The sequence below is a fragment of the Medicago truncatula genome, chromosome 2, assembly GCF_003473485.1.
Source record: "Medicago truncatula cultivar Jemalong A17 chromosome 2, MtrunA17r5.0-ANR, whole genome shotgun sequence".
NCBI classification, from domain to species: Eukaryota; Viridiplantae; Streptophyta; class Magnoliopsida; order Fabales; family Fabaceae; genus Medicago; species Medicago truncatula.
This window is the reverse complement of record NC_053043.1, coordinates 50,486,112-50,508,865: the sequence shown is the minus strand read 5'-3', so window position 1 is coordinate 50,508,865 and position 22,754 is coordinate 50,486,112. Positions and strand designations below refer to the sequence as shown.

At 30.5% G+C, this 22,754-nt stretch overlaps 1 pseudogene; it reads right to left on the bottom strand.

The window, feature by feature from the left end:
* Positions 1-14,961: 14,961 nt before the first annotated feature.
* Positions 14,962-20,504, bottom strand: LOC120578278 (boron transporter 4-like; annotated as a pseudogene).
* Between the last annotated feature and the right edge of the window lie 2,250 nt (positions 20,505-22,754).

The window sequence follows — 22,754 nt, the reverse complement described above, 5'->3', positions numbered from 1 at the left end:
CTTTGAATATTTTTATTCATGTTCCTTCAAAAAAAATAGTATATTTTTTCTTGTACATTTTGTTCTAAAAGATTCATTTTAAATCAAAGTTTACAAAAAATATATTTTTAATTTAATTAGTGAAAGTGAATTAAAGAAAAATATATCTATATTGTAATAACTACTACATGAAAATAACAATTTCTATTGCTCAAGAAAATGGTATCTTGAATGGTCGTCCCTCGTGCCCATACTCAATACCACCTTTGCGTATCTAAGGCACTAAGGGAGTCATGTATAATATAAAACTAAGTCTTAAGGATATAATTAAATATAAGAAATAATGTGAATTAAAGAAAGAAAAAAAAAACAAGAATTTATGTTAAAATAATATATTAGGCTTATATTAATACTAGGCAGTGCGGAAAGCCTTTTTTAATGACAAATGTATTGTAAGTAGGGGTGGGAATAGGCCAGGTCAGGCCAGGCTTTGATAGGCCTGAGCCTGGCCTACGAAATAAATCATAAGCCTGGGCCTGGCCTATGGCCTATCATAGGCCGTTTTTCTAGGCCTGGCCTAGCCTATTTAAAAGCCTGGACTGGCCTGAAAGCCTACTTACAGGCCCAGCAGCAAAGCTCGCAAAAAATTTATGCAGGGGCCAACTATAAAGAAGATTTTTTTAAAAAAACAAACATATTAAATTTAAGAATAAAATATATTTTTAGTCCTATAAATTATAATTTAGGGTTAAAAAAATGGTGACAACTTGTGTACCCATCTCACTATGGTGGGTATTTGTACCCATGACCTTTTAAGTCAGTTAAAAAGTTAACTGACGTCATAAGATTTTTTAATTTTAATTTTTTTTTAATTTTTAATTTTATTTTTTTAGGAACGAGGTTTGCTTTGATACCAGAGTTTTAGCAGAGTGCGGAAGACTTTTTTCTATAGAGAAATTTAAATTCTTTTGTTTAGTTTTTCGAGTTGTAGAGACAACTTGAACTTTGTAATTTATTTATCTCTTTTTTTTCTGAGATTTCAAAATCTCTTTTGGATGGTGTTACTCTAAGGCTCTAATTCCTGTTCAATGGTTTTTCTGTTTCTTCGAATAGATATTTCTCAACTTTTATCAAGGAAAAGCTATTTCTTGCTAAATTTCTAAATATATGTGACTTTAGGGTAACTAAAGGTGTAAATAATTCATCAATATGAATTGTATTTTTTTTCTATAAATTCTATGTTATGGTGTGAATTACTCAAAGCATAATTAATTCTATAACAGATTGTAAAAGGATAATTACCCTTTTTCATAAAATTGGAGTTTTCCAACTTATAATGAAAAACTATAGATCTATCTAGATCTTTATCTTTTAGAGATAATCCCATTTGTAAATTTATATCAAATTTTATTTTTCCATATTTTAAATTATACTTTACTTGTGCAATTGTTGCTTGTCTTTTGTCTAAAATCCTAGAGTATTCTAGGGCTATTTCTATAGGTGAATCAATACACCTTTATGACCTCTAGAAATAGCCCTAGAAGACTCTAGGATTTTAGACAAAAGACAAGCAACAATTGCACAAGTAAAGTGTAATTTAAAATATGGAAAAATAAAATTTGATATAAATTTACAAATGGGATTATCTCTAAAAGATAAAGATCTAGATAGATCTATAGTTTTTCATTATAAGTTGGAAAACTCGAATTTTATGAAAAAGGGTAATCATCTTTTACAATCTGTTATAGAATTAATTATGCTTTAAGTAATTCACACCATAGCATAGAATTTATAGGACAAAATACAATTCATATTGATGAATTATTTACACCTTTAGTTACCCTAAAGTCACCTATATTTAGAAATTTAGCAAGAAATAGTTTTTCCTTGATAGAAGCTGAGAAATATCTATTCGAAGAAACAGAAAAACCATTGATCAGGAATTAAAGCCTTAGAGTAACACCACCCAAAAGAGATAAATAAATTACAAAGCTCAAGTTGTCTCTACAACTCGAAAAACTAGATAAAAAAATTTAAATTTGTTTATAGAAAAAGTCTTCCGCACTCTGCTAAAACTCTGGTATCAGAGCAAACCTTGTTCCTAAAAAAAAAATTAAAAAATTAAAAAAAATTAAAAAAAAAATAAAATCTTATGACGTCAGTTAACATTTTAGCCGACTTAAAAGGTCATGGGTACAAATACCCACCATAGTCAGATGGGTAACAAAGAATTTCCCTAAAAAAATTATTCAATTTTTGTCTTTGTTTTTTAAATTTTTTTAAAAAAAAAAGTGTTTTTAGTCTTGAATTTAATCTCTAACAAAAAATTAAGGATTAAAATTAACAAATCTTAGTCTTTTCAAATGTAAATAAATAGGTTATTTGCAAGAAACTCATTGTACATTTAATTTGTCTATGACTATTTTCTTGATCATTTTTATTGTTGAAAAAGGTTTCTTTATTGTTGTTATTGAGACGGGAAGTATCAAACCAATACAAACATAGCTATAAAGTGTGTGGTGCTGGTGGGCTGAGAGCGTGTGGGCCTACAATTGTATTACTTTATTTGTTAAATAAACGAAATATTATTATTATTTATTATTTATCTCTTTTGGGTGTTAATCTTTCGATTCTTATACAATATTATCAAATAATTTGAAGTTCGACCGAAAGTTAAATAAAGATAGAAAAAATTATTTCATCTAAAATTAAACTTGGGTAGCTAAATATATATTATTAGGGGTAGCTAAATATAAAAATATACCTACTCGCTAAGAAAAAAAAAAAAATTGGGGTAGCAAGGGCTACCCCTCCCTTGTACTACCATCCGCCCCTGTACAAGCCTACTTCACATTAAGGCCATCAAATAGTTCATTTGGCCTACTAAATAGGTTAAACATGTCTTAAAGCCTACTTAAAAGCCTATTTTACTACAAGTAAATTTCAACTAGATTAAAGCCTACATAAAAGCCTATAACAACAAAATCTATTAAGGGACTAATAGATAGAGAAAAATATGTTTATATTTTTAATATATACAATTATTTTAATATAAAAAAATATTTTTTAATAAATAAGTATTAATAGGGCGGCCTATTAGGCTTAACAGTCTTTTTTTGAAGCCTAAGCTTGGCCTATTTAACTAAACAGGCTTTCTAAAAAGCCTAAGCCTAGGCCTATCTACTAAACAGTCCAGGCCAGGCCAGGCCGTAAGCCCCTGTAGGCCGACCTGGCCTATTCCCAACCCTAATTGTAAGACCTGTTTTTCTTTTTTTGTTTGGATTTGATTCATGGATCTCAAACTTCTTATCTTTTAATTCACACCAGTTAAGTTATACAACACACACTCATGAAAGTTTGTGTAATATGATCTCGTCCTATATTAATGAACTACGACTTTGCTTGGCTGGCAAAAGAAAGTTCAAGGAAAGAATGTAAGAGGAAAGATTGTAAAAGGAAAGATCGAGAGTGGAAAGTGAAATGATTGTTTTAGTGGTTTGGTATGAGTGAAAGTGAATATAAAGTGGAAGGAATGAATGATGTGTATATTTGTAAAAGGACAATTACATCCTGAAATTTTTTAACTACATATTTCATTTTAAATTTAATATTATATCTATACATTTAAATATATTTTCATTTAGATATAACAATTTAAGTATTTATTTTAAGTTGGGAGAAGAAATGTGTATAGTATATGTCAAAATCTTAACTTGCCTAGCATGCTTGTACAAAGATCTAATGCAAAACGTTAATATGCTTGGCACGATGCTATAATATATTATATTAGGGTTATTTTGGACTTTTTTGTCATAAAGTTGGTGCCTTCTCCATGTTTCTGTCCATGGAGGTGCATAAAGGTTTTGAGCGTGGGTCTCATCTCAAAACTTTCTTTCCTCTTCTTTTTGAAGTGCTGCCAAACAGTGGAAAGTCTCTGTATCCACTCACTTTCTTTCTCTATCCTTTCATTCCTTTATCTTTCATCTATTCCAAACAGACCCTACGAGAATTCTTTGAAATCTAATTTCATTCTTAATTATCGTGTAAAACTCAAAAGGATGCCTAATTTGAAACGGATGAAGTATTTTTAGGTCATATTTTTACTCTCTCATTACCACAATTTTCATACGAGTAAAAACAAATTTTCTCTCGTGATCAGAACGATGAATCTCAAAAAATTATATTTTTATCTCTTTTTGAAGCGGAAATTACTTATGTTGGGATCTACCAATCAAGGAGAGAAAAACACTATTTTTAGATTTATTCATCCAAATGCAATAAAAACAAGGTTTTAATGCAATTTTAATTACTTTATTTTAGTACTATTTCTTATATTTGTCCCCTTATCTAGAAGTTTGTTAGTTTTGGTATCTTTATAGAATTAATTATTTTAATTTTTAAAATATATTTTATCGGATACTCCACAGATACATTATAATACTTATAAGATACTTTACAGATGCGTATCCTAGAAAATATAAAGGGTAAAAAAGTGAGACAATGTTGTGACAAAAGAGTTGTATTCAATAAAACTTAATTATTATTATTTTTTTTAAAAAGAGTGATTTTTATTACAAAAATCATAAATTCTAATTTATTTTAAAATCTATAAAAAAAAAATAATCTCTAAATTATTAAATCTCCCAACCACCTCATTAAACTAGCGCAAATAGACATTGCGTCTCGACAATGAAGAAAAAGGTGATTTACCGATTCCTCCACGGTCTCACACGACAAGGTGGCCTTCGGTGCAAGAGGACTTTCCAACTCAACGCCACCACTTTTAGCAAAAACTCTCTCAGCTAAACAATTCCTCTCCCCTCCATCTTGGTCACTTGTAGGAGAAGCAATCTAAAGATTTTCTTCTAGGAGAATTGACGTGCTTTCCTGAAGGTCATATAGTATACAATGTTTTCATGTCTCAGAATTTAGTATATACCTTAGGAAGAATTTTGTTTGATATTGAATAATTGCATCCCAAGCATTAAAGCTTCTTACATATCTTTAGTAAATAAATTTAAAATGTTGATCCAGGAAACAGTGGCGGAGCCAGAAATTACATAGAGACTGGGCGAAAAATTTATCGCAAATTCACATGTGACATAATATATATATATATATATATATATATATAAATTCCTTCCTTCAAAAAAAAAAAAATATATATATATATATATATATATATATATATATATATATATATATATAGATAAATAGTCATATAAAAATAAAAAAGGATCGTCGTATTAAGTTGTTTGAAGGATTTATCGGCAGTGGCGGATCTTGAGTTATTTTCTCGGGGGTACCAAAATTCTATGAAATATATATTAAGCTGTTTGAAAGATTAATCAAAACTGTTAACTGCTGTAGTGGTTTAATTTGCATGAGTATGACCCAGATGTGTGAGTTTGATTCCCACCATGGAACTTTTTTGACAAAAAAGTAAATATATACAGAAATATAAAAAAGGGACAAGAAGGAAGACTCAAACCCGCAACGTCTAAGAGAAATAATAACTGCTTCTCCACTGCACTAACTAGAAAATATGTAAATAAAATGCCTGATATAATATATATAGAAACATTGCGGTACCATGGGTTCTAAGGAAGATCCGCCATTAATTATCGATCGAGCCCGGGCGACCGCCCGGGGTCGCCGGACGGTGAAACCGCCCCTGCCAGGAAATGATATTCATGGTAATAATATTCTTAGGAATATTATCTTAGGTGGTGGTTCTCTTAGCACGTAAGTGTTACTACCAGGATAACTATTATATCTACTTTCAATTTTTGCAACTATAAACAAATGAATTTAACAAGTATCGAAGTCACAGATGCAAGTGTATTGCTTATTTGTTACCCCAAAATTTGAACTACCCCAGTTGTTTCAATACTACAATATATGTAAAATATATCTGTATCATTTGAAAGAATTTGGAAATTTAGTATTAAACCACTCTAAAATTATTGTGTTTGTAAAATCTACCTCATCTAAAGTCAGCAATTCAAAGAGATTAAAGTCAGAGATATTAGGTGCGTTTATTTCAACTCTAAAGAAAATAGTTCGTTTCTATGCTTCCATGAGAAAGAAAGCTCGGCAAAACTTAAGCGTTAATTACATGACAATGATGGATTCAATGACAAATGAAGGTATGCATAATGAATTGATAGTTGAAGATGTCAACCTTATGCATACAATATTTTTGCTCTCAATGAAATAATATATAATATATCTTCACATTTCAAACTTAATTGTTAATGTTTCATAATTAGACGGTTCGAACCCAAATATCATGAATGAATCACATATGATGCAAATAGCACGAGGTTCTGGTTGTCTAGTAGGGAAATGTTGGAGTTGATGGAAGAGTACAAGCGTATTGCAAAGGAGTTCAGTAAGCTATCTTGAAGTAGGAACCTACAATACATGGTGAAATCATTCCCTCCACATTTACTGAAGCAATTTGGTGGCGTCAAAGAGTTACAAAACATGATGAAGATAGTTGATTGGGCAGGACTTAATAGCAGAGGATTATTCTTAATGACGGCTACAAACATTTCATGAACTTTTAGTGGAAAAGGAAAAGAGTGAGATAGGAACCAAGGTGTGAGGGATTACATCCAACCCTATCATCATGAACAACTAAGGTTGACACATACCTTGCACACGAGCAACGAATTTGAGGTAGTAATGATATACTCCTAATATAATGAATGTGTGTGTTTGTGTGCTGGGTTGTTGTTTTCAATTTTTAATGTGTGTGTTTTTGTCATTTTTATCAATGCACTAACTTGATAGTAAGTCATATTAAAAACAACTTATGTGCTGGGTTGTTTTTTTTTATTTTTTTATTATTATCATGTTGTAACCAAAAAAAATCAGGGATTAATATAGGTCTCTAATTTGGCTTACTATCATTAACAACTTGATATAAGTTAAAGTATTTCTCTTTTTTATGTGTCCTCTTTTTAAAAGAAAGTTATCTCAAATTATTTGACCATTTTACAATATTAATGCAACATTTGTTTTTTTTTTCATAAACATTATTTTATTTATTGCATTTCAATCCTCTATAATTATTCAACTAACTATTATTAATAAGAGTGATTTAGTAAATGATATATATTTTACTACTATTGAAAAATACTATTAATCTTTCCTAAAAACCCATGTAAAAGTCAAATTAAACAACTATTTTGAGACGGTAACGGTATAATTTGATCCTAAATTTGGTCTCAACCCACATATTGTCTTGATTTAGTTATAATGCATATTGTCTTTACAGATTAACCTGATAGACACCGGTTTCCAACCCACATTTACCTTAGATATTTAAATCGCATTCTCTGTTGTTGATGCTGGTATTCTTGTTCTCTCTAGTGATCCTGAGGAACGCACGGTGTGTAACCACAAGAAATCTGATAATTACACATGAATATGTAAGTTTTAGGATATACTCCCTCCGGTCCTATTTATAAGAGAATTTTGGGTCAACAAAAGTTGATGTATCTAGTTAAAAATTCAGTCCAAATACATTCACTTTTGTTGACCTAAATTTCTCTTATAAATAGGACCGGAGGTAGTATGTTATTATATATTTCAAGTTTATATGTATATAGTATACGTTGAATATGTATGTTTTTATTTTTTTAAAATGCATGTTGAATATATGTTTTTCTTTATATTATGATGATATGTTTAATTATATATTTATATTCTATAATTGTTTATATCGTTGTATGTTATTTTTAGATCTGTTAATTTATTTTTTGTAGATATGTTACAATTGTTAAACTTTTTTTAAAATTTAAGTAGAACTTCAAAGTTTGAATTACTGTGAAGTATAAAACAGTTGTATTTTTTTCTTTTAAATAGATGATGTTTGATACACACTTAAACAATTTAATAGACAAAAATGTTAAGAAAGATAAAACCAAAATACTATTTTTTTTTTCAAAACTTTTACTCCTTTTTTGATAAGAAATTGTTACTCTTTTAAAACGTTTGTTTTTTTTTGTTGTTGTTTTTTTTAATGAAAACTATTATTTATTTAAAAACATTTTAAATAATAAAATTTTTGTTGTTCTTACAAAAAAGAAATTAAGTTTAATTTAGAAAGTTAGTTTTATTTAATAAACGTTTTCTTTTTTAATAATTTTTATTTAAATAATTTTTTTGAATGAAAATACATTTTTAATCATAATTTTTTTTAAACAATTGGTTGAAGTCTCAATTATAATTGTTTCCAAGAAAACTATTGAATCATCTGCGATTCCTTCCCACATTAAAATATACATATGCAAATTAAAATCATAAGCACACATGATATAGCATATGTAGTTTATAATTGCTTTTCTCCCTCAAGATGAAAATCATTTCACATAAGAACCCACACACTTATATGTATTGGAATCAAATGGGTTTGATAATAAGAATTAATAACTCATACTCATCAAACAATGTTTAAATAAATTAACGATTTGAGTTCAATCACTTTTTTTTTTTTTAAAGTCTGTTAACCAATTGAGTCCAATTGTTGATTCATTTTTTACCACAAGAAATCAAACCATAAAAATAGTCACAAACACGGATAGATAGATAGAAAAAAGAGTGAAAATAACATGTACTGATAACATACACGTTTGTCCTATATTGCACAAATTTGCAAATTACAAAATGAAAACCATAATCCAAGCAAAGAAAGAAAAGAAAATAATAAAAAGAAAAGAAGTTGAAATACAAAAAACAAGGTGAGAAATAAACAAAAAAATCTGGGTACCTATAAAAAGGGAATAAGGTTTAGCCTAGTAAAAAAATGCAACAACAGTTATAAACTCAACAACACCAAATCTTCATCACAAATCTACACCAATCAATAAACCATGTTGCATTTCATCCACCGTTCATTCATCACCAACATCCATTATCCGTTCAAAAGAAGAACGAATCCGGAATGTATGGATTTCTGGATTTCGTTTAATGCTTTCTTTTGAAGAAATGAAAGCTTTATACTCGTGTCGGATCGAAGATCTATCGATTCTTGTGGAACACGAAAAGAGTTAGATAAGAACAAGGGGTGTGAGGGGTTATATCCAACTCTCTCATCAGGAACAACGAAGGTTGACACATACCTTGCAGAGGAGCAACTGATGACACATACCTTGCACAGGAGCAACTGATTTGAGATATTAAAGATATACTCATAATATAATGAATGTGTGTGTTTGTGTGTTGAGTTGCTGTTTTCAATTTATAATGTGTGTGTTTTTGTCATTACACTAACTTGATAGTAAGTCAAATTAAGAACAACTTAAACCAGTGACTAAAACAAGTCTCTAATTTGGCTTACTATCATTAACAACTTGATATAAATTAAAGTATTTCTATTTTTTTATTTGCTCTTTTTTTATAAAAAGTTATCTCAAATTATTTGACCATTTTACAATATCAATGCAACATTTGTTATCTTTTTTCCCATAAACATTCTTTTATTTATTGCGTTACAATCCTCTATAATTATTCCACTAACTATTCTTAATAAGAGTGATTTAGTAAATGACACATATTTTACTACTATTGAAAAACACTATCAATCATTCATAAATACCCATGTAAACCTGAAATTGAACAACTATTTTGAGACGGTGACGGTATAATTTGGTCCTTAATTATATATATATATATATATATAGTTTTTGGTTTGCTTATAATGCATATTGTCCTGACAGATTAACCTAATAGACACTGGTTTTCAACCCACTTTTACTTTAGATGTTCAAATCGCACTCTTTGTTGCTGATGTTGGTATTCTTGTTCTCTCCGTGTTCCTGAGGAACACATGGTGTGTAACCACATGAAATCTGGTAATTACACAGGGATATGTATGTTTTAGGATATTATGTTGTTATTTTTAAGATATATGTTTTATATGTTTCAAGTTTATTTGTAGAGTATATGTTGAATATGTATGTTGTTTTTTTTCTTCTAAGAAATGCATATTGGATATATGTTTTTCTTTATATTATGATGATAAGTTTAGTTATATATAGCTGCATGTTATTTTTAGATCTGTTAATTTATTTTGGTAGATAAGTTACAGCTGTTGATTTTTTTTTTTTTTAAATTTAAGTAGAACTTCAAAGTTTGAATTAACGTGAAGTACAAAACAGTTGTATTTTTTTTCTTCTTTTAAATAGATGATGTTTTATACACTTAAACAATTTATTAGACAAAAATGTTAAAAAAAGAAAAAGGCAAAATACTATTATTTTTTTTAAAACTTTTACTCCTTTACTAACAAGAATCTGTTACTCTTTTAAAACGTTTTTTTTAGAGAAAACTGTTATTATTTAAAAAGATTTTAAATAATGAAAAATAATTTTAAATAATAAAAAAAACAGTGGTTGTTACAAAAAAAAAATTAAGTTTAATTTAGAAAATTATTTTATTTAAAAAACGTTTTCTTTTTTAATAATTGTTATTTAAACAAAAATTTTAAATGAAAATGCATTTTTGATTATACTCCCTCCGTCCCAAATTGTATGACGTTTTGGGCATTTCACACATATTAAGAAATGCAATTAGTATTGCGTGAAAAAAAAAGATATTATGAGTTGTTTTACAAAATTATCCTTAATAAATAATATGGGAAAGATAAATGAAAGAATTGAAAGAAGAGATAATAATAAATAGTTAAGGTTACAATTGGAAAAGTAACATTAATGTTGCATTGGTACTGTAAAGCGACATATAATTTGGGACAATTTTTTTTCCTAAAGCGACATACAATTTGGGACGAAGGGAGTAGTTTTTTTTAAGCAACGGGTTGATGTCTCTACTATAATTGCTTCCAAGAAAACTATTGAATCATCTGCAATTCCTTCCCACCTTGAAATACACATATGCAAATTAAAATCATAAGCACATATGACTTAACGTGTGGTAGTTTATAGATTCCTTTTTCCCTCAAAATGAAATTCATTTCGCATAAGAACTCCCACACTTATATGTATCGGAATCAAATGGGTTTGATAATAAGAATTCATAACTCATACTCATCAAACAATGTTTAAATAAATTAACGATTTGAGTTCAATCACTTGTTATTGTTTTTAAGTCCGTTAACCAATTGAGCCCAATTTTTGATTATTTTTTACCACAAGAAATCAAACCATAAAAAAATTTACAAACATAGATAGATAAATAAAAAAAGAGTAAAAATAATATGTATCGGTAACATACACATTTGTCTTTTTTATTTATTTATTTATTTTTTGGTCAAGTAGCCTAGTGGCTAGAGCTCACACAATTTAATTGTGGAGAAGTGGAGTGTCCGGGGTTCGAACCCCGGCTCCTGCATATAATATGCAATATCCCTACCAACTGAGTTAAGCTCACGGGAATTTTATCTTTTTTATTTTATTTGAGAGAATATACATTTGTCTTATAATGCACAAATTTGCAAATTAAAAAATGAGCTAGCAAGGAATATAAAACCACAAGCAAAGAAAGAAAATAAAATAATAAAAAGAAAAGAAGTTGAAATACATAAAACAGGGTGAGAAAATAAACAAAAAAATCTCGGTACCTATAAAAACAGGATTAGGGTTTAGTTTAGTCTAAAAAATCAACAACAATTATAAACCCAGCAGTACCAGATCTTCATCACAATTCTACACCAATCAAATAAACCATTTTGTGTTTTATTCGCCTTTCATTACAAGGATTCTGAACACGAGATGAGCTTCCACCGCAGCGTTTCATTTATCATCAACATCCATAACCCGTTCCAAAGAAGAGCGAATCCAAAATATATGGGTTTATGAATTTTGTTTGATGCTTTCTTTAGAAGAAAGGAAAGCTTTATAATACTTCTTAAATGAACATGGAAATCAAATCATTTTTGATTTCTCATTTAATGTTACTTTTACTTGCTGTTTTTCTTTTTTTGACTTTACAACGAGAAGTGTCTACCTTGTCTCTTAAATGATGTCAAACTCAAAAGTCCCACAACAGCAACAATAGAAGAAAAATGGCATTTTATGAAAAGAAGTATGGTGCGAGATTCACAAAATCATATGTTATTAGTTTATTTAAAAAAAGTAGGGTTAAATATGTTTTTGGTCCCTATAAATATACCAATTTTTTGTTTTAATTCCTCTAAAATTTTCCTTCAACTTTTAGTCCCTGTAAAATTTTCAATCATTACTCTTAAAATAGTTAGACCTATTTAAATCAAAGTCTAACTTAATCCGACCTACTTTCATCTCTATCAATATAATCCTCTCAACAAATGCACTTCTATATAATAAAAAGAAAATGCTAAAGTGTACAACACATCTCTCGTGCAAATCCCAGAAATGAGTGCTACTCTCTTGAATTTTAATTTTTTTTTCTTCAAAATTTTAACCATGCTATATCTTTAAGATAACAATTTACATGAATTTGTTACTATTATTGACTCTGATGGTAGTACTGGAAGTGTGATCTTACATCACAACGCTCCATGTGGTTAAAGTGTGGATGCGTAGCCTCCATTTTCGACCTAACTATCAATCTGCCAATTATAAATGGTGATTTTGCTGAGGTGGTTTTCAGGTTGTGGCAGCAACCAATTCTCACTCCGGAGAGGAGTGACAAAAACGACAATGACACTGGCATCGATGGCAACAATGACAATGCTTGCCGCTTGTGTTATCGTATAAGTGGTGAGACGGTGTCAGGTACTCACATGCTGGCAAGAAACAATTACGCAGGTGTGACACACCTTGCAAAAAAAGAAAATTGTGAATGCCGAAGCCTGAGTACACCATTCACTACAGACTAGTTGCGTATGGATTCAAGGATAATTTCATTTATGTAGAAGCAAACAAATTTATTAGAACAAAATATCCAGTCTGCAAAGTTGCAGAAAGAATAGAACCGTCAAACTCTAACTTACGAAGGATGCTACAAAACCAGCTTAACACGGAAGCGAAAAGAATTACAATGCAAAGAAACAAACGAATAGCCTCATGCATGACAACCAGGGCAGACTGTAGAAAGAATGATCTCCACACAAAACATCTCAAGCAATTATGACAGACCTGAAATCTGTCCAGAATAAACTGCGACATATCAGAAATGTATCGCTACTTTGGACAGCAGAAAACACAGTCAAATAAACCCCAAACTAGCACTTGGATTCAAGCATCATTGAGATATTTTATGTTATAATCAAGACTATTCAATTTCTCCTGCTCAGCCAACTTACGTGTACCCTAAATGGTCTGTTATGAAATAGTTTTCCATTTCTTGCTTTCCAAATACTCAAAACACAAGCATTCTATTTGAAAACGACCCAATGAATTGATCTAGATGTGCCAACCAATCCCTTTAAAAAAGCAGTAGATATGTTGAGTTGAGTCACCTGCAAATTGAATAGCAAACACTTGCAAACACCGATTCTACACCACCGCAATCACAGACAAACTGCTCCAGCCCCTAATTAATCACTCCATTCCTAAGAGACAGTTTTTAGTACCTAATATAAACAATCAATAATCCAATCCACGAATTCAGACACTAGAGCATATTTTAAGATATTGAAATCTCATAATGATACACTCTACTAAAAATAAAGTAGTGACTACTGTGTCTTTCAGTTAGGAAGACAAAATAATAGTTAGCAGATAAGATAACAGAAACCATTTTTAACAAATCATCAAATTATAGAGCATAAAAAATTGCCAGCATTTGTTGATCCATTGTCCAACACATTGATTTGACCAAAGATTTTGCTTTGCAAATTGGACACATGAATCCAACAGAATTTTATTGTATGTTAGAATCAACTTGTTAAACTCTATTCTGCACCATAGACATGCGATTGTGAGCTGATTTTGTTAATGCATGCATATAATACTTGTAGGAACATTCCTTCTGTTTTTCAAAATGATAAGTTATGCCTTATACTTATACCTTGTCTGAGCTGAAGGAACAAAAAGACTCACATTTATTTCTTTGTCTAATCAACAACCGCAATTTCTGAAATATGAATCAGAGGAACAATATGGTTCCATGACAGAATCCACTATGACTGGAGGAGACTTTTCTGCTCTCAGGACATTAAACTGGCACTCAAACTTCCCACCCACCATTAATTATAACACCGTCAGGGTCAGAAACAATGAACCAAGTCGATATTGTAAGTACACATCCTTCTCATCAAAGGTCATTCTGCATTAAGGAGTCATCTAAAAAATGTTTTTTGTTTGGTCATCAACATGAAACTGCATTTGTAGGACTTGAATTCACACGGTAAAAATATTTTAACCGTTCGATTAATGAAGATCGGAAGTCTCTTATTCTAACTTCACCAAGTTGTGTATTCATTCATATTCATAAGGATGATGTAAAGGAAATAATGAATCGACCCAGGATTTATTGGACAAGTTCTGTAAATTTATTCCATATATTGTAACAAAAAGAATAGCATAGTGGAAGATATTCATTTGTTAGGTAGGGGTTGATTCACCTACAATTAACGGTTGCTTCACATTTTCATTCATGCCTATTAACAAAAGCCATTGCGCATAATAGAATGAGTTCATCAAATAAATTTTTGAGTGGAAGAAGATGGACTAACGTTGATTGATGTGTTTTTGGGTTTGAATATCTTGATGATTTTTTTTTTTTATTTGTAAAATAGTCTTGCATACGTGGAATGACACATTAACGTCTAATGTTGCAAATTGTTTAATCATAAAATTTGATGAAGGGGACTTATTTGATGCAAGTTAAGTAAATTGAGAGGCTCTAAAACTATTTCGAATAATTTAAGGACCAAATTGATCGACAAACAAAAATTTAATGACTAACAAAGTTAATCACAACCAAAATTGTAGATTAGAAAATGGAAGATCGAAATCTCGGATTTAGAAAAATAAGAAGACAAAAACTGCAATTAAGTATATACTTTTTTATCCCGTGGTTGGTCCAATCCATCAATATCAAGGACAGGTTAGATTAAAATTATTAAAAGCAAATTTTTTGTTTAGCCAACCCACAATTTAGTTCGGACTAGGCTCATTTAACACTTCTAGATCTATTAACAAAATTTTATGGAAGCATCACATAGGGAATAATATATATGTAACTAGAGTACCAACTTTTCACTACTTATATTCTAATGTTACTTACAAATTCCACTAACATCACGTAGAAAATTTATATTGCAACACTTGATCTTCATGGATGTATATTTTTGCTTCTTTAAGAGGAGGAAACTCTATTAGTTGCATGGGATTGGACAGTCACGGTTACCATGTAATATCACATTCTAGTTTGAATCAAGTTTATGAGGATAAACCTGCAAAAACTCATCATTAAAAACGATGCATCTCTTTAGAGAAAGAATAAAACTATTTGACTCAAATTCATCCAAAGAAACAACATTTGAATTATGGTTACCTGATTATTTCTTTCCTCCCTAAAGCTCATAGTTCTGACCTTCAACTCCCCTCTATTAGTGGTTAACTCATCTAATATTTCAGCATTACCTATTTCCTTTGATCCAACTTTAGGTGATTCAACCTCCTGTTACAAAAGTAAAGAACTCTTTAATATCCTAGGTTATTGTGTAAAACATAATTGAGATGAAATAACATATTGAAAAGGCTTCGGATTGCATGCAATCACAATCCCACACATTCATGAAGTCAACACATCGGTAGTCCTTGGATCGGGTTCGAACGGTGTAGAAAGCAAGCAGGTTTTGATTTTTTTTCACTCTAAAATATCGAGCTTGAAATCTGCAACGTGCGATCTCGATTTAATGGCTACCAATGTGTTGACTTCGTGAGCGTGAAATCGTGACTGCAGACAAAGCAAATAAAAAAAATGATAAAATTAAGCATAGCATACTTTGTAGGATATATTGAAACTTAGTCTTGGAGCACCAGGTATTTCTTCATACTCAGCTGCATCTAGTTCCATAAGATGGTTTGGACTGAACAGCTTGGGGAGTATATATTGCCTCAATGTGATCAGCAAAAAGAATGGCAAAGGGAACAACATTCCAGCAATTGGAATCCATGTCACTCCAAAACAAACCAAGAAATACACACATTGGAAGAGTGTAAACAATACTATATGTTTGAATGGTACTGACTCAACAAAGGAAGCATGATCACCTTCCAACAACCTGCAAGGATAGGTTTGGCTTTAGAACCAGAAATCAATGACAACCGACACTTCAGAATAAAGATGTGTCCGGTATCCGATGTGTGAATGTCGTGTTCGGTGTTTGTGTCTATTTCAATGCTTCATGTCTATTTTGTTAAAATGGTGAAATCAAAGTAACTTTCACTTACTTGTACCATCTACTAGGTCTTACAAAAAGAAGCAATATCCTTTCCCAAAACTGATTCCCTGGAAGACTATCAATAGCCATGTAAGCAAAGTATCCCCACAAAACTGAAGTTGGTATCATTTTTATGGCAGGCATAGCAAACACTGCTACTCCAACAAAGAGTGATTGTAAAAGGTTGCTCACTCTTTGCTCCTTTACTCTTACAGGCAAATATGTATCAATGTGTTTCTCAGGATCAAATGTGCTCTTATTGTTGTCTCCTTTATCTTCACCATTTAGGACAAAATCTTTCAAATCCTCTAGTTCTTTTACCACTGAATGATTCTGCAGAACCATGTTCAGGAACAATTAGTAATTTAGTTATTATTCGTGTCGTGTTTGATCTCCATGATAGCAGGTTCGGAGCAAGAATTTTATAGGACAGGGCAAAGATCAGAATATAATATGAACATATAATAAAAAACATAAAACAATTGCTGAATATATTTATTGGCAAAAGGATAAGAGGATCAGAAGGCGTAGGCTTACATTAGGATCATTATCCATTTCTATACACAATGCTTGCATCATTCCATATATTTCAGAGTTGCTAGCTTTCTTCCATATGCTTTCCTTGGCACTTTTAACCATCTTTCTCCGGATCAACTACCATTCAAAGGAAAATGAATCACCATATTCAGGCTTTGTGTATATAAACAACTTAATTAAGAGTTTACAACATAATCACTTATCATATAAATTTTATCTAAAAAAAAAAGATGAAGTCAGATTATTTTCAAATACCATGTAACCTTGAGAGCTTATGAAAGTAAGCAGAAAACAACTTATTTGTATGTCATAACTTGTTTTCATAATCTCTCTCAAACTGTCTCACAAGTGCTTATACCAATATATAAGCTCAAATAAGTCAATCCAAACAAACCCTTGTTATCAAATTCAATCTTGTTACTCAATACAAAATTACAAGTATCGATACTCATTTACACACCTGTTTCTTGAGAACAGCCAGACTCTTGGTGTGCATAGGGGATTGAGGCAGAACTCCATTTGAAGGAGGCAAACCAATTAGTCCACAAAGCAAAGTCTAAAAGTTTGATTCAAAGAAAAGCATTAGTTCGGTTGGTATCATTAATGTGAGTGACAATTAAACAACTCCATACAAGATATCATATATAAAATATAAGAGTAAATTACACTCCCCTCCCCTCAAAGATGCTTGAATTACACTCCCCTCTTAAGTTAAAATATACACTTTACTCTCTCAATATTTTTTTTATGTTATAATTTATACTCCCCTCTCTTATAAGATGCTTGAATTACAAACTTCTCCCTTAATAATTAAATATGCACTACACTTTAATCTATTTGAACATAAATAAATATTCTTATAATATATATATATATATATATATATATATTAATTTTGAATCACCATTTAAGAAAAATTAATTCATTTCTTTATAGTTTAAATGTCATGATAATTAAATTTAAATATATTGCTATTGATTTTATAAATTAGAGTATAAAATTAACTTTTAAATAATCATGTTTTAATGATTTTAGTAATTTTTCACATATTTTAATTTTGTTTTGGGTTGTTTCATGTTTTATAATAGAGTTTAAAACTACATGTTAATGAAATTGTGAATAAAAAATAGCGAAAAATATGTATTCAATTTTTTATTATATTAAAATAGACCAGCAATAATATTTTTTTTAAGTGTGTTAAATTATTATTTTTTGCTAGATTATTAGAAATAATAAAAAAGAATATTGAGGGAGTAAAGTGTAGATTTTAACATAAGAGGGGAGGGAGATGTAATTCAAGCTTCTCTTAGGGGAGGGGGGGTGAATTTTTTTCTAATATGTTTTGAATAAGAGGGGAGGGGAGTGTATATTTTAACTTAAGAGGGGAGAGGAGTGTAATTCAAGCATCTTTGAAGGGAGGGGAGTGTAATTTACTCAAAATATAAATATATACCATGAAACCTAGTAACAATATGTCATAGTGATATGCCGAAGATTTCTTGAGATTGAATTCCTTTTGTTGCGCCAGTTGGGATGCAACACTATGGTCAAAGAAGTAAAGCCCTGCTACCATTAAGGCTGGAACAAAAGCAGCAAAAATATGTTCCAGAGAAACCTTCCCCATATCCTGCAGTAGAAATTATGTCAGTAACTTCCAAAACTACGTCATGTTTGGATAAACAACTTAGTTAAAGCGCTTATGTGTAAGATATTTATCAAACAAAAGATATAATAAAGTCCAATGGTTTTCAATAAGCTATAAGTTGTTTTACTTTGATTACTGTCCAGTGATGTAATGATGCAGATTCCCAAGCCAAAGGTGCAACGAGTCTTCTTGGAACTCCAGAAGGTACTTTACTTGCTACTACTGTAAATGATAAAGCTGTCCACACCACTACCAAGAATGGTACTCCATAGTCTGCAATGAAACTTCTCAACCAACCTGCTCAATAAACAAACAATGTCAGATTCCTTACTCCAACCATGGTAATGATTGATCCGGGTTGTGTGCAGTCGCAACCTCATGACTGCATATAGATGGCCACATCTGGACTGTCGGATCAAAATTGGACAGTCGATACTTCATGTTCGATATTTTTAAAAGAAATTAAAATATGGGCAGTCCAAGATGTGGCTGAATCCAAATCCACTAATGATGGCTCAAAGCCTCAAATTATCACCAAGAGTTTTCTTGACAAACCTGTTCCATATAACCATGACCTTGCTTTTCTGCTTTTCAAAGAAGTATAGAGAAGGCAAAAAGTGAATATAATTCCTAGCAATCCATTTGCATACAACCAATGAAATTGGTATTTATCCAATGTTGGATCCCCCTCTTTAGGAACTTCAAACTCACTTACCATTCCCTAAAGATTCAATACAATAATATATCAAAGTCTTTTTCTTATGTGTTATGCCAAATTCATGTTTCATTTGATAGTTGATACCACCAAAAACAAACTAATATATCAGAAACTAACCTTGATAGCTTCTTGAATGAATAAGACTGTAATCAACATGCCAAAAAGCTCGCCAGCAATTCTTGTAAATCTGTTGATGATAATGGCAGCATTGAATATTGCTAAAAGAAATAGCAATAGAGCAGTCCATACACAAACCCTGAAATGTTAATAACATCCATTAGAAAATGATTAAAACATGAAATTCAAGCCTGTTTTGATTGACTTAATTTAGTCTATCTAATTACATAAGCACTTGGGAGAGCTTATGAAAACAACTTATAGCTAATTATATGAAAATCTTTTGTTATAGAAATAGCTTATACATAAGTAGTTATGCTATAAGCACTTAATTAAGTTGGGTTATGTAGGAAATGTTATACTTACCATCCTACCCAAGCCAAAAAGAGTTCTCTTCCCAAACCTTCCTTATTTTTGGCATAATTGTACAAATATGTGTACATAAGGATAGTGGGTTCTGCCACTCCTAGTATTAGGAGAGGTTGTCCACCAAAAATGGAGTGTATGATTCCACAAATGGCTGTAGAAGCCAGTGTTTCCACAGTGCTTAAACTTCCATCTACAAAATACAAGCAAGAAATTGTTCAATCTTAATACCAAAAGTTATGCATAGAGTGAGTGCATTAGGTCAGAGTGAAAGGACATAATGATCAAGAAAGAATGAACCAACCTGTTTCCCTACTGAGCTGCGCGCCGAAGGCAATAACAGGTAGAGCAGAAGCAAAGAAAATATACATAGTCGGTGCCAATATCCTGTCATTACATTAATATTATTATCGTTACATTACATTACATGATTATACACATAGTTCTAAATCACGGTCTGCAATTGCATTGTGGCGGCAGTGTAGAGGTTTTAAACGTCTCTACAACGGCAACTGTGGCCGTATCAACTGCATTTGCCAACGTCGCAATATTAAAATTCTCAAAGTAACTGACAATTTCAAACCATGAACACACATGCATGAATTTTTTTGGTGAAAAATACATACATACATATATACATACATACAAACATGAATAAATTTATATATAAAAGAAGCTTACCCGGTTCCAGAAGTGAGACCAGAAATCCAATCATCTTTATAGTGTACTGCTCTTCCCCTAAAATCACCTACAATACCCTTGAAAGGTGTTTTAAAGCTCTTCATATCTGCATTCATACATACATAAATAGAGAGTCATCACAAAAAGTGTAAGGTTTTACACGTTCAAAGAAAAATCAAACAAGAAACATAAATACTACGTACAAAACCAATAACAATTTAACATGCAATGCAATTTAATTCAACGAAGAAACAAATCATAATTTCAATTATGAATTATTGAAATGATGGTCACTTAACTCTATGGCCAAAGGGTCATAATGAATAAACTATGGCCACATGTTCATAAAAAAAATTATATAAAAATCATTACATTAGACTTTCACCACTTGATTTGGTTAGTTATCTGTGTGATGAACATTGATTGTTAAGATGTGTGTTTGTGCTTGAATAAGTCACAACAACCGAAGCATATCACGATCTCAATCTTGTTAGGTTCAATATGGAATGATTTCCATGAAAAAACAACATGGAAATTAATCAAATAATATGCATGTTGGCTCATGGCTGTATTGTGAAACTTGGCCCCTAGAAATTGTGACCGATATGCTCTTTATTTAGATGTAATAATCACCTCAAATGGATGCTCTAGAGGAACTTTTGGGATTGTTAGATATAGTCAGAGATTTGCTAGATTGTAATATTAGCTATCATAGAAATTAGAATGACTACACAAAGTGTATTTTACGCACTTTGTAATCAATTTTTGTTAAAAAAAATATTTCTCTCATTTTTTATTATTCTATGTGTTGGGTTCAACTATTCTTTCTCAACACGGATGATTGTTTTTAATTTGTGAATAAAGCTATTGGATAATTATTGTCTCATTTCTAATGAACTTTTACTTCAAAACCATAAGAACAGGAGATTTCTAGAAGTCATGAATGCATTTTTGGTCTCTTATTATCACTAACTCACAATATAGCTTCCAAATTTTAAATTCGAAAGGCTTAAATATGTAAAAGGTTTCTGTAAGTTTGCGTGTTTTTTGTTTTCGTCTCTGTATCTTTTTTTGTTCTAAAACAAACCTTGTAAGTTGTTAACTTTTTGGTTTTAGTCCCTAACGTTAACTTCTGTTAAAAAAACGCTGATGTGTCTAACGGTGGCTGACGTGGCATTGTTTGGCGTTGCAAAACAGGCTTATGTATCCTTCCAAGAAAGATTACAGGGACCAAAATCAAAAACGAAAAATTACATAGGGATGAAATTAAAAATCACTAAATTACAAAGTTTAAAATTAAAAATCCTTGATGTTTCCATCTTCTTCCTCTCTCTTCCATATTATTCTTTTTCTGCTTAGACTCTCTTCACTGTGAAATTGTAAAAATACCATTTGTAGCTTCTCCTGACTTTGTATCGTGATTTTTCCATTCACCAAACATATACTTCATCATTTTGAGGCCAAAACTTGTCCCATTTTTTGTCCTATGTCACATGAGTAAGTACATGTTTATGGGAGAAAAAGATGATAAGTTAGCTTTGAATTTTCATTTTATTCTCCGTTAGCAATTCAAAATTTCAAACAGTCTTTAAGAAATATTTTTCTCTCAATAAAAGGAACAAACACAAATTGCCAGCCACATCAAATAACCAAATGTTGTTGTGGGAACCCTGTTCCAACCTCTATATAGTGAACTTTGTAGGATAATAAAAATCTAGTACCTAACAACATAAATCAACACAGGTTATTGGTTTTTGTGTACTGATTTGTTTATCAATAAGTAGTTTTATGAAGGATGAGGTAGTTGTGTTCATATATATAGTGTAGCATCATTTTATAAATCAAATGGAGGTCTTTATATATAGGGTTAATAGTGTTTTTGGCCCCTGTAATATAGTGCACTTTTGGTTTTAGTCTCTGTAAATTTTTTTTTTTTAGATTCCACCCTTGAAAAATGAAGATTCTTCAGGATTGGCCCCTCACCACAATGAGTCAGCAAAATCTCCTACGTGGCAGTGACGTGTCAATTTTTTTTTTCTTCATGCCACGAGGCATTTATGATTTTTTTTAAAAAAAAAAATCAAAAAATTAATAATGATTAAAAAAATCTGGAAAAATTATAAATATAATTTTAAAAAACGTGAAATTTAAAAATGAAAAAATCTTAAAAAATTAAAACAAAACCTGGAAATTTTATGAAAAAATTTAAAAATTCTGGAAAAATTAATAAAAATTAAAAAAACACTATTAACCCAAAAACACTAATAATGAAAAAATTCGGAAAAAATAAAATAAAAAATCTGGAAAAGATTAATATATATTAAAATTTTCTAAAAATTAATATATTTAGAAACAAAAATTAATTTTAA